Below are 17,197 nucleotides of genomic sequence, written 5' to 3'. Positions count from 1 at the left end.
ATTCAATACTGACACTCTTCTCTTGTCTTAGAAGACTTTGTATGTTCTTCTGCCTGTGGTTACTGTGCTATTCTAATAGAAGTTTGTGTTATTTACCTCTACAAGATAGCTATGTCAAACATAGAAGCAAAGCATTATAGCTTTTTAATTTTCATGGGGGTGAGAATGTCTGTATGCTATTTGGAATTTTTTCTTCTCATACCTATGTCCCAAGGTCCTAATCTCAAACAAAGGCCTTGTCCAAATAGCTATGAGTAATTATCTTGCCCTACTAGCAAAGTGTCCATTTCTAATAACCCACTGACAATATGAATTACATCCCTTCTTCTATCATGTGGGAGATATCCATTATATTTAATTATCACTTCTCCATGATTTTTTGGTATTCTGGGGGAAGACATAGAACTTGCAACATCTTTCCATTTAACTTTCCACTTTACCTCTTTCCTATGCAAGTTTCCAGGATTTCCTCCTCAAAGAACTTATAAAGGGAGGAGCCAGTCAGAAGGTAAAGTACAAATCTATCTCTATGGCAACACCATGACTATGGAATATAGGAATCACTTAATAACTAACTGGTGGTATGATAGGGCTAGACATAGCCAAATAATGATTCTAGAGACAGACATTAGAGTTCAATGCAGAAATGTGTTTTTTATTTTTTTAATTTATTTTCATCCACATGCACATGTATATTTTTTAAATTACAAAATTTCCTTCCACTCTTCCTTTCCATGCCCTTCCCCTCAGCATCAAACAGTCAGGTTAGCATTGTACATACATATTTTGGTAAACATGTTTACAGATTAGCAATTTTTAGTATGGGGAATTAGGATTATGGGAAAGAGATCTATAAGAAATTTTTATACAGTGTTCCTCAGATTCGGAAGGATTATTTTTTGTGTGTTTTTTTGTTTTTCTTCCTCTGGATGGGGATAATATAGTCCATAGCCAATCTAATGCAGGTGTCCTAGCTCTCTGGATTGCTGAGAGGAACTGCTTCCTTCAAGGTTGTTGTTGATGTGTACATCATTCTCTTGGTTCTACTCTCTTCGCTGAGCATCATATCCCATAAGAATTCCATGATTCTCTAGAGTTCAACCATTTATGGTTTCTCATAGAACAATAGCTTTCCATAGCATTCATTTACTATATCTTGTTTATCTATTTAACAATTAATGGGCATCCTCTCAGTTTCCAATTCCTTGCCACTACAATAAAGAGTTGCCATGAATATTTTGGAACATATAGGACTTTTCCCTTTTTTAAATAATTTCTTCTGGCTATAGAACTAGAATTGGAATTGCTGGGTCAAAGTTTAGAAAGGTTGGATCCATTCACAATTCCACTGGCAATGCATCAATGTCTCAGTCCTACCACAACCTCTCCAACATTGATCATTTTCCCATTTTTTTCATCTTGGCCAATCTGATAGTTATGAGATGATACCTCATTGTTGTTTTAGTTTGTATTTCTTTAATCAATAATGATTTGGAGCATTTTTCAAATGATTATATATATATATATATATATATATATATATATATATATATATATATATATATCTTTAATTTCTTCATTTGAAAACTGTCTAGTCATATCCTTTGACCATTTATCAATTGGAGAATGACTTGTGACCTTATACATTTGATTCAATTCTCTATATATTATTGAAATGAGACCTTTATTAGAACTCCAAGGTGTGAAGATTGTTTCCCAGTTTCCTTCTAATTTTGGCAGAATTGATTTTATTAGTGCATAAACTATATCAAATTATACTCAGTATTATATAGTCAAATATCATGCCTATTGCAGTTTATAATGTTTTTTAATCATGTTGGGTTATATATTTATCTTTTTCCCATAGATCTGAAAGAGTACTTCTTGGTCTATTAATTTTTCTATGTTTATCACTCTCTATGTCTAAATCCTGTACCCATTTTGACTTTATTTTGGTATAGGGTATGAGATGTATACCTAGTTTTTGCCATACTATATTCCAATTTTCTCAACAATTTTTGACAAATAGTGAATGCTTATCCCAGAAGCTGATGTCTTTAGGTTTGTCAATTGTAGATTGCTATAGTTATTTATTGTGACTTATTTTGAACCTATCCTAATCCACTGATCCATTACTCTATTTCTTAACCAGTAAAAGGCAGTTTTGATGAATTCCCAGAAATATATTTTTTGTTTATTTATTTTATATTATTACAATAATCTTGTGAGAGCAAACATAACCCCCCTTCCTCTAGAAATATGAGAAAGCTCAAGAATAGTGAGAGAGGAAAAAAAATGTGTACTTCAGTTTGTGTTCAGATTCCAACAGCTCTGTCTCTGGGATGAGTTGGCTTCTTTATCATAAATCCACCAGAGAAGTTGCTTCACTATTTTCCACACAGTTGCTATTACTAGCTGTATTTCCCTCCACTCATGCCTCCCCACTCTCATTTATTCCATTGTTGATCTCCTTCCATCCTGTCCCTGTTCAGAAGTGTGTTGTATCTGAGTAACCTCTCCCATGAACTTCCCTCCCTTCTATCACATTCCCTCCCCTTCTCTGGGCTAAGATAGATTTCTATACCCTATTAAGGTGTGTTATTTCTTCTCTGAGCCATTTCTGATGAAAATGAAGGCTCACTCATTCCCCCCTCACCTTCCCTGTTTACACTCCATTGTAAAAGCTTTTTCTTGACTCTTATGTGAAATTTCTTAACCCTTTCTTCCTCTCCTTTCCCTTCCTCCCAATACTTTCCTTTAAAACCCATTATCCATCTTTTTACTATATTATACAACTATATTCAGCTCCTTCCTGTATCTTTTCTATATATGCTCCTTCTAACTGCTCTTATAAATGAGAAAGTTCATATAAGTTATCAGTATCTTCTTCCCATGAAGGAATACAAATGGTTCAACATCATTACATTCCTCATAATTAGTACCTCTCATCCACCCCCTCTAGGGTTCACCTGAGTCCTTCACTTGGAGATCAAACTTTCTTTTCAGCTCTGGTTATTTCAATAGGAAAGTTTGAAGGACCCCTGTTTCATCGAAAATTCATCTTTTCCCCTGAAAGAGTATGTTCACTTTTGCTGGGTAGCTGATTCTTGATTGTAAACCAAGATCTTTTGCCTTCAGAAATATATTCCATGTCCTACGAATCTTTAATGTAGTTGCTGCCAGATCCTATGTAATCCTGACTATAGAGTGATGGTAGTTGAATTGTTTGTTTCTGGCAGCTATTAGCTTTTTCTCTTTGACTTGGGAGGTTGGGAATTTGGCTACAATATTCCTGGAAGTTTTTCTTTGGAGATCTCTTTCAGGAGGTAATTGGTGGGTTCCCTCAAGTTCTATTTTACCCTCTGCTTCTAGGATCTCAGAGGAATTTTGCTGTATTATTTCTTGAAAACTGAAGTCTAGGCTCTTTTCCTGGTCATGACTTTCAGGTATCCCAAAGATTTTTAAATTATCTCTCCTGGATCTGTTTTTGAGGTCAGTTGTTTTTCCATTGAAATGATTCACATTTTCTTTTAATTTTCATTTTTTTGGTATAGTTTTATTTCTTCCTGATTTCTCACAAAGTCATATGCTTACTTTAATTCCATCCTGCATTTGAAGGAGTTATTTTCTTCCAAGAACTTTTTTTATCTCCTTTTCCAGCTGGCCAATTCTGCTTTTCCTCATTTGCTTTTTGGGTTGCCTTTTCTATTTGGCCCAAACTAGTTTTTAACATATTATTTTCTTCAGTATTTTTTTATTTCTTTCACCAAGCTGTTGACTTGGTTTTCATGATTTAACTGCATTGTTCTCATTTCTCCTACTAATTTTTCCTCCACTTCCCTTAATTGCTTTTCAAAGGTTTTTTTGAGCTCATACATGGCCTGAGCCCATTTTCTATTTCTCTTGAAGGTTTTGGATATGGAAGCATCAACTTTATCATCTTCTGAGTATGTATTTTGGTCTTCCATAAGACCAAAGTAATTTTCTATGATTAAGTTCTTCTTTTTCTGTTGTTTGCTCATTTACTCAGCCTATGACTGATTCACCACACTTCCAAGGCTTTGGGTTTTTTTGGGGATAATCCACAGGGACCTTAATTTCTCCAAGGTCTTATGAGAGGCTCTGACTCCTCTCTTGCCTGTGCTCTAGGATGTGGATGATCACAGGCCCTCCCCTCTACCCTGGAGCTGTGAAGCAACTCCCTGCTCATCTAGAGTGGTACGGAAGCCCAAACTCTAACATTTTTCTGAGTGTGGGCATACAACATAAAGCAGCCCCAGGAAGAGCTGAGAGACTTCTGCTGTCTCCCCTGACACCCTTACCATCTGTGGACTGAGAGCTATGAAAGTGCTGGATGTCTCTGCTGATTCCTACTGCAGGTTCTCACCACAGTACTGCTCTGAGGCTGGTGCTCCACTCTGGTACAGTAGAGTTCTCTCAACACCTCTTCCAGCTGTCTCTAGTAATTCTTGGGCCAAGAGATCTGGAAACTGCCTCTCTGCCATGGACCCAGTTGCCTAGCCTAGTTGTGCTATGCTACAGTTGCACTGTGGCTGGGGCTCTTTCCACCCCCGGTCCCAGTGAAACAGACATTTCCTGCAGAACTTCCAAGTTTTATTAGACTTGGAAATTTTATCACTCAGTCTTTCTGTGAGTTCTTCCCCTCTAAATTTTGACTAGAGTCATAATTTGACAGCTTTTGGAGTTTTTTGTGGAACAGTTTCCAGGAATTCCTTCCTCCACACTGCCTCTTGGCTTTGCCTCAGAAATGTATTTTTAAAAAGAAAATTATTTTTGTAAGTAGTAAACCAGTATGAGTTTAATCTGGTAATAGAATTGTTAAGGGAAAAGAGGATCAGGAGCAATAATTATCTCTAGGATTATTTGTTTTACTCAGCATCCTACCAGGAACTGCTATTTATTGTTAGGATGATGTTGATCTCACCATTTTAACACTTTGATATCATGAAACTGTGAGCAGCAAATGACTCAAACAACAAGGAAAATAATAAAAATGATTAAAACAACAATAGCAAGAAATTTTTAAGCCTCACAAAGCACTTTTCTTACAACTCTGAGATAAATAGGTGATGGATAGGTAGACAGAGCATTCATTAAGTGTTTACTATAAGTGCTAAGTGCTAAGTGCTATGAATACAAATACAAAAAAAGACAGATGACCTCTGCCCTCTTATATTTTCATATAAGAAGAAAACAGAAAAGCAAGCTAAAAGTAGGGCAGGAAGAGAGTGGGCAAGCTGGAACAGTAGTATAGGGAATCAGGGACTGAATCAAGTTTGAATAGCTGGTTTAGGTGCTTTCTTCCAAGTTTCAGAATTCAATCCCATTTCTTACATTCTTTCCTATTTCTCTTTAAGAGTTTTCTCCCACACCCCTCTATCTTTCCCCTTTGTTTTATGTCCATGAATATCTACCCACTCCCATGCCACTCTCTGACTCTCAAGATCAGTGGTCCCTTCATCAAGCTCCACTTTTTCAAAGTGGTGGTAGAAATGAGAATAATGTAATGCTCTTTTCATTACAATGTGACATCTTCAGTGACAGAATCAAGAATGATTTCTTGTTTAACAAATCAGATATTCTATTACATCATAATATTTTTGTATCTCTCTATCTATATATGTATTATATAATACATATGTGTGTATTTATGTCATATATCTTAAAGGAATGTCTATATATCTTAAAGGAATAATGGTCAGTGCTAATATTCTTTGTTTTACACTAGCATTTTCAGACTATCTTGGTGCTTTTATATGCTTCTAATATTCTGTGATTCAGTTGCTTGTTCATTCATTCATTCATCCATTTATTTATCTATTCATATCTATTTGTCTATTTATATACTTATTTATCCAACTACCCATTTTATCATTTGTTTGTTTATTGTTAATGGAGTTACTAGACCGAAATATCTAGGAAATGTAGGAAGGAAAATATCAGCTTGTTCTCTTGACTAATTTAAAGAAACTTATTGTTACTGTCAGATATGAGACATTCACATGATTTCCTTTTAAAAATGTTCTTCTCTGACTGGTTTGAGTTCTTTTTTTACTTCCTTCTGTAACTCCATGAAAATAAGCAGATGGATCAGATGGGGAAATATATTTTTAAAAAGAGTTCTGAATTGGTTGATCTAAAGACTTGAGTTTAAACAACAGTTCTGATACTTACTGGTTAAGTGGCTTTAGGCAAGTCTCCTCACCTCTCTGAACACACATTTCTTCATCTATAAAATAAAGAGATTGTATTAGATGTTTTTAAATGTTCCTCTCATCTCTAAGTTTCTATGATTTCCCCTAAGTTCTTGGTGGCTCTTCATTTTCTTGGGGCCTGCTGAAATTGGATTTGCTGCCTGTTTTTTCCCCCAATCAACACTCAGACTAAAGATCGAAAGATAATCATGTTCTAATATAACCAATGTCACTATAACTTATTCTGACCCCTTCATAATGTGATATCCATGTAGAAACAGTGAGGTTGCTTTGGCCACCATCACAGTGATGTTGCAATTTGACATAATTTTTACCAATCTTTGAGGACATCATTATTTTATTATGCACTGTAATGAAGAAAATGAGAACTAAATATACTTGGATGCATATTCTAGATTGGGAATCACCATAGTATAGGTAGGTCAATATGTCTAAAATTCTATAGGAGAAGCCAGTTCTAGAGTGATGGAATGCCCTCATGAATAAAATTTTCAAGATCCAGAATTAGTTGTGTCTACATGAATCAACATAGGCAGAAATTATTCTGATCAGTTGGAAAAGAAAGAACTGTCTGCAAAGACTGAAGTGATTCCATTCGAAATTTATTGATCAACTCTAGTGTTTTAAAGATAAGTATAGAAGATGGAAGTAAAGGTAGGTAAATAAGGATGAATGTAGAAGCATGACTTGGTCCTACAAAATAGTAGCATAAGTGATAAAGTTGTGAGAAGAGCTAAGAACAAAAAGGAAGCTTAAACTATGTTGGAAGCAAGGAAATCATATAGAAGAAGTAGGATCACTGCTGAGTATAGATGGGGAGTGATGATAGACGACTATGGATTACAGTGAAAGAGCATTATTCAACTCAAATTGTATTCTGGTGTTTTGTTCCAAGGAGAAAAATCTAAGACTTTTAAATAAAAAAATGATTAACAGAAAATTTAAGTCCTAAATATATGACATGGTAAGATAATACCCAAATGAATTCAAAATGACCATATATACTAGCATAGTGACCACTATACAGTAGATGCTTACTAAATATTTGTGGGCTATAACAGATTCTAAGATCTTGAAAGAAATGGTAGATGAGATTTCTGAGACAATTTGAGAATATCTAAGAAAATATGAAAGGTATGAGTAATGGAAGAAGAAAAATGTCATAATGCTCAAATAGGAAAGGCGCGGATTTAACAAATTATAAATTGGTGAGTTTGACTTTGATTTCAGGAAAAATTCTAGAATGTATTTTAATGAGATGATACATGAACATGTAGAAATTGAAGCAGTCTTTAAGAACCAATATGTTTTCATAAAGAGGAAATCATTCAGATTAACCTCATTTTTTTGATAAGTTAATTAGGCTAGTAGATCAAGGGAACAGAGCATATATTTCAAATGAATACTCAGAAAATAATTTGGCAATTTTCTCATGTTATCCTTATGGGTAAGATGGAAAGATGTGGGTTGAAAACTAACAGCAGGGATAGAACCAAGATGAAAATGTATAGGCAGAAATGCAACTGAACTCTATCAACATTCCCCTCAAACAACTTTCAAACAATGCTTCAAATTAAGTTTTTGAGGTGCAGAACCAAGAAAAGTTCAGATTGAAACATTTTCCAGATTCGGAGATCAGCTGGAGTGGATAACTCTACAGTGGAGATCTATTCAACACCCACATAAAGACAGAACCAATTAAGGGGCTGGAGGCAGAAGGGACAGGAGCTTCCGAAACTTTCAGCCCAGAGATGGTAAAGGGGCCAGAAAACTATTCAGAAAGAGATTTTTCACTGACCTTTTGCTGATATTGAGTAGAATTGACCTTGATTAGCAACTCAAATCCCCATAAGCAGCTCTGGGTCAGAACAGAAAGGAGGCCTTTTGGTAAGGCACAAGAGACCAGGAGACCTGGTCACAGTACCAAGGCAGAAAGGAACACTACAAGGCATCAGAGCCAAGATGGTGGAGTAAAGGCAGGAATTACTACAAGTTCTCCCCGAGACCACTCCAAATACTTTTAAAAAATGACTATAACCAAATTCTAGAGTGACAAAACCCACAAAAAGACTGAATGAAACTCTTTTCCCACCCAAGACAACTTGGAAGATCCATGGAAAAGGTCTGTTACACTGGAGTTAGAAAGGATGGCAGCAAAGTCTATACCCTACTGGAGCAAACTGGTTTCAGCCATTCAGGAACAGCCCATTTGGTGTCTGGATCCCTAGGGGCATCTTTGTTCAGGGACTGCCAAATACAATTGGAAAGAACAGAGGAAAATTCTGCTGAACCAGAGTAAGCATGGAGCCCAGGCCAGCACAAATCTTGGAATAGGTATTGATTCCCCCAGAACCAGAAAGAGGCCTGGGGAGTCACCCAGCAGGGAGCTACTCAGCAGCTGCTCCCAGAATTATCAGCACACAGACAGTGAGCGGGTTGGGGGAGATTGCAGAGGTCTCTCTGCTATCCCTGGGATAGGAATCTGTGACTTTGCTCATGCTCATATCCAGGTTATAGTCTGGAGTCCAGGCTCAGGAAAAGAAATTTTATTGCTATAGCAGATCAGGGACCCTTCTCACAGTTCCAGGGCAGAGGGAGGTGCTTGTGGTCATCCACAGACCAGAACATAATCCAGGAGAGCAGTCAGAACCTCTCCTAAGAACCTGGAGGAATTGAGGACCCTGTGTGTGTGTATGGGAAGGTTCCTGAAAATAGCTGAAAAACCCTCAAAATATTGGGACAATGTATCCTTCACCTTGGATGCAGAACATCACTTTGAAAGAGTTAAAATCAAGCTGTGGACTGGGGAAATGAGTAAACAACAGAAGAAAAAAATTTTGACCATAAACAATTACTTTGGTTCTGTGGGGGATCAAAATCCACACTCAGAAGATAACAAAGTCAAAACTTCTGTTATCATACCATCCATGAAAATTATGAATTGGTCTCAAGCTATGGAGAGCTCAAAAAAGATTTTGAAAATCAAGTAGGGGGAGGTAGAGGAAAAATTGGGAAGAAAAATGAGATTGATGAGGGAAAAACAAGGAAACCAAGTCAATAGCTTGGTGAAGGAATTACTTAAAAAATGCTGAAAAAAATTTTTTCTAAACCAGTTTGAGTCCAATGGAAAAAGCAATCTAAAAGGCCAATGAGGAGAAGAATGCCTTCCAAAGCAGAATTGGCCAGATGGAAAAGGAGATAAAAAAACCTCTCTGAAGAAAATAATTTCTTCAAATGTAGAATGGAACCAATGTCATACTATCTTGAATGCACCAAAAACTTGATGACCCTCCAAGTTAGTTCTGAAAAAGCAGCAGCACACAAAAGTCTGAAACTTTGGACAATGCCTCCCCAATCTCAGGTGATCAGAGTCCAACATAAATATGAGTAAACAGAAAAAGTGACCAAAAATAGATGCTATTATATAGGCAAATACAAAAACATAATCAGAAGAATACAACACAAAAACAGTTATAAACATAACTTTAAAAATAATATTTGAATGAAGCTTAAAAAGAAAAATATATAATAATTCAAATATCATGGAGCTACAGACAGTATCACATAAAAGTTAGTTTTCATATTAAAGGAATGATGGACTTAGAATATATTTCAAATGGCTAAGGATTATAACCAAGAATAATCTATCCAGCAAAATTGAGTATGATCATTCAGCAGTAAAATAGATAGCTTTTGAAATATAGGACTTTCAACTATTCCTGATGAAAAGACTAGAGATCAATAGAAAATCTGACATTTAAACACAAGACTCAAGAGAAGTATAACAAATTAATCATGAAAGAGAATGACTTGTTATGATTAAACTGCTTTCATTCTTCCTATCTGGAAAGATAACACATGCAAATCATCATAATTTTATGATTATTAGCTCCATTTGAAGGCATCTACATAGATAGTGTATGAAATGCATGAAGTGTATGGGTATTCAGGAAAGACTAATATCTCTAGTGTTAAGGATAAAATAAATAAGGATAAAATAAGAGCCATTCCCCTAATTGATAAATGGTCAAAGAATATGAGTAGGCAATTTTCAGAATGAGAAATCAAAGTTACCCATAGTCATATGAAAATATATTCTAAATTACTATTAATTAGAGAAATTAAGTCAATTCTGGAGTACCACCTCTCACCTAATAGAAATAACAAATCTTGAAGCAGTTGGAGGATGATAGTTATACGAATGAACTATTGGTAGAGTTCTGAACTAGATCAACCATTCTGGGGAATAATTTATAACTATGCACAAAGAAATATAAAACTGTGCATATCCTTTGACCCAACAAAACCACTACTAGATCTATATCCCAAAGAGATCAAAGAAAAAGAAAAAGGCCCCTTATGTACAAAAATATTTATAGCAGTTCTTGTGGTGGTAAAGAATTGTATATCAATGAGTATTGAGTTTAGGAGTGATTGACTAAGTTGTTGAATATAATTGTGATGGAATAATATTGTGCTTTAAGAAGTGATTAGTAGGGTATTTGTAGGGGGGAAAAGGGAAAATCTATATAAACTGAAATAAAGTGAAGTGAGAAGAACCAGATCATTGAGCCCAGTAAAATGAATGTTGTAATAATGTTCAACTACTCATGATAAAAAAAAATGCCATCTATCTCCAGAGAAAGAGAACTGATGAACTCTGAGTGCAAATTGAAGTACGATTATCTCACTTTGTAAATATAATTTTTGCCTTATTTTGTAATGGGGCTAAAATGAAAAAATATATTTTGCACAATTTCACATGTCTAATTAATATCATTTTTGCTTGCCTTCTAAGTGGGTTTGGAGAGAGAGAATTTGAACCTCAAAATTTAAAAAGAAAAAATATTGAAGATAGAAAATTAACAGCTGTGGTGATGGTTATCTATCCCAAATATATTACTGGAACCTCCCAAAGATGTGTCAAATATGCTTTCAGTGATTTACATGTGTTTAAATGATTTTGCTGGAAGAAATCAGGAAAGTATTGCTATAAATTGTAAGTGTTAATCAAGAAATTGAAGACCATACGGTCATAGGTAGAATTTTCATTGTTGTGTGAAATGAAAACAAAGGCTTTCAAAAAGAAAGGTTAAGCTGGGAAGTGAACAGCTGGTTAAGGAAATACTATTTAAAGATAGGCGTTTGGTTTGATGAAATATAACTTAAATACAGAAATTATGAGCTCTTCAGTGGGAATGGAACATGCCTAAAATGAATTGATTCAGATGAAGAATCTTGCAAATCAAATTAAAGGATTTTAAACTTAAAATAAGTGGGAGGGAGAAGAGCACCTATGTATACCTACAAAGTTATTAATAAAGAAAGCTTAACAACAACAACAATAACAATAAGAAGCTTACAATGAAACCTTCGACCTCAAAAGTACATTCACAATGAAAAAATAATGCATAGCAACCAAAATGAATTAAATATCATAATGCAAGAAGACAAATTTGACTTCAAGTTTCCCTACTGAAATTTGGTAAAATGGAAACCACGAGATTGGTAGGTGTCACAGTGGATAGATCCTTGGGATTAGATTCTGAAAAAACTTGGTTTAAATTAAGCCTCAAACATTTGCCAGCTGTTTGCCACACACAAGTCACTAACTGCTTTTTGCCTCACTTGTAAAATGGGAATAATAGTGGCACCTTCCTTTCAGTATTGTTTTGAGGAGCAAATGAAATAATATGTATAAAACTGTTGCTTAATGTTTCACACATGGTACATACTATATAGATACTTATTTTCTCTTATCCCTTCTCTATGACTGGAATGTGGCTTGGAAACATAGTTCTTATTTTAAAGAAGGAGAGTATTTAAAAGGGGGGGGGTTCAATTATGTAGAACTGACATAAATGTTAGACAATCTAGGAAGCAGTGGCAGAAACATTTTAGGTAACATTCTGTACAAACAAAAGCAGAGAAACAGTGAGGAAAGCAGACATTTTAATGCTGATTCCTATCAACAAGGACAAATTGGTTGCTGGAGTAGAAACAATGGGTACCTTGAGGGAATGAGATTATTTCATATTCTAATCCGTGTTAGCAAGATTTTGGTCAAGTAAATTTCAAAGGATTCAGAAATAAGATAGAGACACTTTCATGGCCTAATATTTTACAAGGATACTGGTAGTCCAGGAAAAAAACTTTATGGTATTTTGACTTATTTTTCTGTCTATAGTCATTTCTATTTTCGATATGAGGGGTGTCTAGATAACACAGTAGAACACTGGACCTAGAATTAGGAAGACTGACTTCAAATACTTCCTAATGGGCAAGTTACTTAACCTTATTTGCCTCAGTTTCCTCAGTTATCAAAAGAGTTAGAAGAGAAAATTGCAAATCGATCTAGGATCTTTGCTAAAAAAAAATCTTAAATGGGATCCCAAAGGACTGAACATGACTAAAAATGACTAAGGAACAACTTTTGATAATCTCTTTCCCTTTCCTGTTATTCCCTCTCTAACCTTGAACTTTTTCTAAAATTCCTGAACCCTTGTATCTGAAAATTTTCAGCTTCCTAGGTAATTAGCATCTTCTTGTCTTTGTCATCAGAGGTGGGAAAATTAATCATTAGTATTTAAGAGTACTCTGTCCCTTCCTATGAAAATGAAACTCTGAACTTTCTATTCCATTATAGAATGACCCTGTTTGTAACTGACCTGGGGAGGGGAGACTGTAGGGAAACTTTGTGTCTAGAAAAATCATTAATTCTTCTGCTACTAAGGCCAAATCCTTACCTTTCTTGTGGATGGAATTTTTTAATATTAAAGTATTTTTCTTCTCTGAAGATCTACTAAATTATAATGATGATAGCTAGCATTTATATATTGTCTTATAGATTGCAAAGTGCTTATAACTCTATTCTCATTTCTTCCTCATAACAACACTGGCCATTCAGTGATATTATTGTTCCAATTTTAGAGATGAGAAAATTGAGGCAGAGAGGGTAAATGAGTTGTCCATAATCACATAGTATCTGAGACTATATCCGAACTCTAGCACCTAGCTACCTTAGTTATTTATACTTATGTCTTGGATATTTCTTCCCCTGTTTCTTTATTAGACTCTGCCTTCATGTCTCAAGTTAAGCACCTTTCTTTGTGTAAGACATAAAGGTCTATTTCTTTTAGCATTATTAACTGGTTTCCTTTTTCTATACCTACAATGGACTGAAACAAGAATTCATCCTAGAAGAGATAGGAAAGTCTTTCAAGAATGAAACGCTGGTGAAATAAAAAGAAATCACTTTGATCAGACAAAGAGACCAAGATGCTTGTACAGGGAATTCAGTGATCAACAAAGATTTTTTAAAAGATAAAACTAAGATAGATAATAGAGTAAATAAAAAATCATAGAATGCTGCTATAAGAATAATAATGGTACTGCTCATACACACATCCCAATCCTGATTGGGAAAGTTGTATCTGAAAAAAAAGTTTTTTTTTATTAAATTGAAGGAAAGAGGGTGATTAAGGATGAGATTGGAAAGTGGATTATGGGAAAAAGAATGTATTTTTACTTTTACTTCTATTTTTTCTGCTAAAGAAAAAATAACTAATGACTAATATGATAATATGATAATAACTAATGACTAATAACTAAAATGACTAATACAGAGTTTAAATTCAGGATAAATGTGGAGAGAATGACAGCACAAGGCTATTGGCTGACTTTAAGTCATGGGTCCAGATGAATTACATCCTATAGTATTAAAAGAACTGTCATCTTGTTAAGTGATATGCTAAGACTGTGAAGAATAGAACTGTGGCAGGAGTGGAAAAAGCCATGTGTTCTAATTTTAATGGAGCTGGAAAACTATAGATCTCTGAATTTGACTTTGATTCCTGGTGAAATTCTAGAACATATTATTAAATGCATGGTAAGTGAACTTTAAAAGGAATAGTGATCCCAAAGCGTCAGCATGGTTTCATCAAGAGCAAGTCTTGCTAGACTAACCTAATTACTTTTCTTGCCACCATAGGTCATGGTAATTCTGTAGATATACTTTACCTAGATTTCATCAAATCATTTAACAAAATCTTTTATTTTGTTTTTGTGGAATATTTAGAGAAATGTTCTCTAGACAATTGCAGGTAAGACAGATTTTTAAAAAATTTATTTATTTTAAATTTTACAATTTATCCCCTAATCTTGCTTCCCACCTTCCATCCCCCATACAAGGCAGTCTGTTAGTCTTTACATTGGTATACACTGATTTAAGTTGAATGTAAGGAGAGAGAAATTGTATCCTTTAGGAAAAAAAATAAAGTATGAGTGATAGCAAAATTGCATAGTAAGATAACAGTTTTTTTTTTTTTTAAATTAGAGGTAATAGTCTTTGGTCTTTGTTTAAACTCCACAATTCTTTCTCTGGATACAGATGGTATTATACATCACAGATAACCTAAAATTGTGTCTGATTGTTGTGCTGATGGAATGAGCAAGTCCATTAAGCCTGATTATTACTCCCATGTTTTTGTAGGCTGTACAATGTTCTTCTGGTTCTGCTCATTTCGCTCAGCATCAGTTCATGCAAATCCTTCCAGGCTCCCCTGAATTCCCATCTCTCCTGGTTTCTAGTAGAATAATAATGTTCCTTAACATACATATACCACAATTGTTCAGCCATTTCCCAATTCATGGACATTCACTCAGTTTCCAATGCTTTGCCTCCACAAACAGAACTGCTATGTATATTTTTGTACAAGTGATTTTTTTGCCCTTTTTCATTATCTCTTCAGGGTACAGACCCAATAGTGGTCTTGCTAGATCATAGGGTATGCACATTTTTGTTGCCCTCTGGGCGTAATTCCAAATTGCTCTCCAGAAAAGTTGGATGAGTTCACAGCTCCACCAACAATGCATTAGTATCCCAGGTTTCCACATCCCTTTCCGACATTGATCATTGTCCATTCTGGTCATATTGGCCAGTCTGAGAGGTGTGAAGTGGTACCTCAGAGATGATTTAATTTGCATTTCTCTAATGAATAGTTTTTTGAAACTATTTTTCACATGACTATGGATTGCTTTGATTTTGTAAGGTGGATTTTGAAATGTTTGAATATACCAATTCAAAGAATAGTCATTGATTTGATTAATGTCAGTATGAAAGGTAGACTCTTGTGGATCTGTCCTTCATACTGCATTGTTCAGTTCTTTTTTTTAATCAGTGATGGATAAAAATTTAGTTAAAATACTTATCAAATTGATTAAAAAAAAGACAAAAATAGACCTAGATGACTCATTGTATTTTATATTCATGATTTAAAATCAAACTGATCTACATTTAAACAGGATAATATTTATCAGGAATAAATAGAAAGTTAATATTGAGTTCAAAAGTCATCTTCACAAAAGCAATTAAAGGGAGGTAAAAATGAATAGTAATTCATCTGAAAAATAAGGATTTAGTGGACAGCCATCTCAATAGGAGCATCATATGTTTGGGGGTAATGCCCATTTTGATTGTGGACTTTATTGAGAGATATGTTCAGGTGAATGGTTGTAGTACTACTGGGTTTTGCCTTAGATTTCATTCAAAGTATTGCAATCAATTAGGGGATGCATGTTTTAGGAACGGCACCAGAAATGTGAGAAATATACAAAAAAAATCTTACTTCATTCAAACATCAACCCTAACTTGCCATCTATCTTGTTGCATTAGACATTTCAATTCAACTTTTAAATGTGAACCCTGGGGTCAAGCTGTTCTACATGGTGAATAAATAAGTTCAAACACGCTTGGCTTCTATATGCAGCTGCCCCTAGACCAACCAGACCATTTTTTTTAATTTTACCCAACCATCCACCCCAGTTATCTTCTGCCATCCAACCTGCTGTCTTTCAAGCTGCTGTCATAGCCCACTTCAACCTGGTTTCCTATCTCTTATGCTAGTAGTATTAATAAAGTTACAATTATTATCTATATGGTCACATTAATACCTTGAATTCACAGAGTCATCATTCAAATGTAAAATGTTAAGCATTACTAAGATTAAGAGACTGTCACTTTCTTTCCCAGGAGGTATGCAAATAAAGGTGTCTTCTAAAATATTTAGGAATTTGCTTATGGAAAATTAAAAAATCTGCCTCTGCAATCTCTGAAAGAAAAAACACATAGAACAAGTGTCATCTTGGGAAAAGAATAAGGAAAGTGTCCTAAAAAGTACCCTAAAAAAAGAAAACCTTGTTATGAGGACAATACAAAGACAGCAGTGGATAAACAGGAGGACAAAAGATGAGAAGGTAAAAAAATAACATTTGTTATCTCCCTCTGTGACCAATCCTGTTTATAGTGCTATTTCCTCATAGCATTGGCAAGAGCCTAGTGATGCCTGGTCAAGCCATTAATATGAGAAGTCTATGCCATATGCCAATATGGCAGATTTGGACGGCTTAAGATCCTAAATGTTTAGTTTCAGCTTTAATCCAATATACCAACCAGACATTTGTCATCCCCTGCCAACATAATCAAACGAGTTTGACTATTTCTTCCCTATACCCTGGTATTTGTCTTGGGTAAAGCTTAGTGATTGAAGGCTTTGATTTACAATTCTAATTGGCAGGGATATATAAAGAGAATGAATATATCTGTTAACAGGCAACTTATAAAATATGCTAAAAGTTTATTCCACCAATTCAAGCTGCATAGCTTACTCCAACCTTAATAACTCTAAAATACAATTTAAGGACTAGAAGAACTCAAACATCATCTGTTGTCCCTGAAAACAATTGTGCCATCCATTTGTTTGATTTCCCCCAAAGTAGAGTCCCAACATCAATGTTTGAGTCAATATTAATGTTTGACCTAAATACTGGGCTCAGTTCTGGGCACTATATTTTGGAAAAGACAAATAAATTGGAGAACTTCTAAAGTTCTCAAATCAATCCTCAAATACATGTCATGGAAGGAGAAGTTTGAAGGAAGAAATATTATTTGTCCTAGAAAAGAG

At 34.8% G+C, this 17,197-nt stretch overlaps 1 long non-coding RNA gene across 1 annotated transcript in view; it reads right to left on the bottom strand.

Annotated features, from left to right (window-relative positions):
* The window catches only part of LOC141511150 (uncharacterized), an 82,371-nt gene that overhangs the window by 43,402 nt on the left and 21,772 nt on the right, over window positions 1–17,197 (bottom strand). Inside the window, exon 2 of the long non-coding RNA XR_012475268.1 lies at window positions 6,196–6,250. This is a non-coding gene — a long non-coding RNA (uncharacterized LOC141511150). The remainder of the gene's footprint in view (window positions 1–6,195; window positions 6,251–17,197) is intronic.

Source organism: Macrotis lagotis, chromosome 2 (assembly GCF_037893015.1).
Source record: "Macrotis lagotis isolate mMagLag1 chromosome 2, bilby.v1.9.chrom.fasta, whole genome shotgun sequence".
Classification (NCBI taxonomy): Eukaryota; Metazoa; Chordata; class Mammalia; order Peramelemorphia; family Peramelidae; genus Macrotis; species Macrotis lagotis.
Note: the sequence above shows the minus strand (reverse complement) of the source record. Positions and strands in the feature narration are given on the sequence as shown.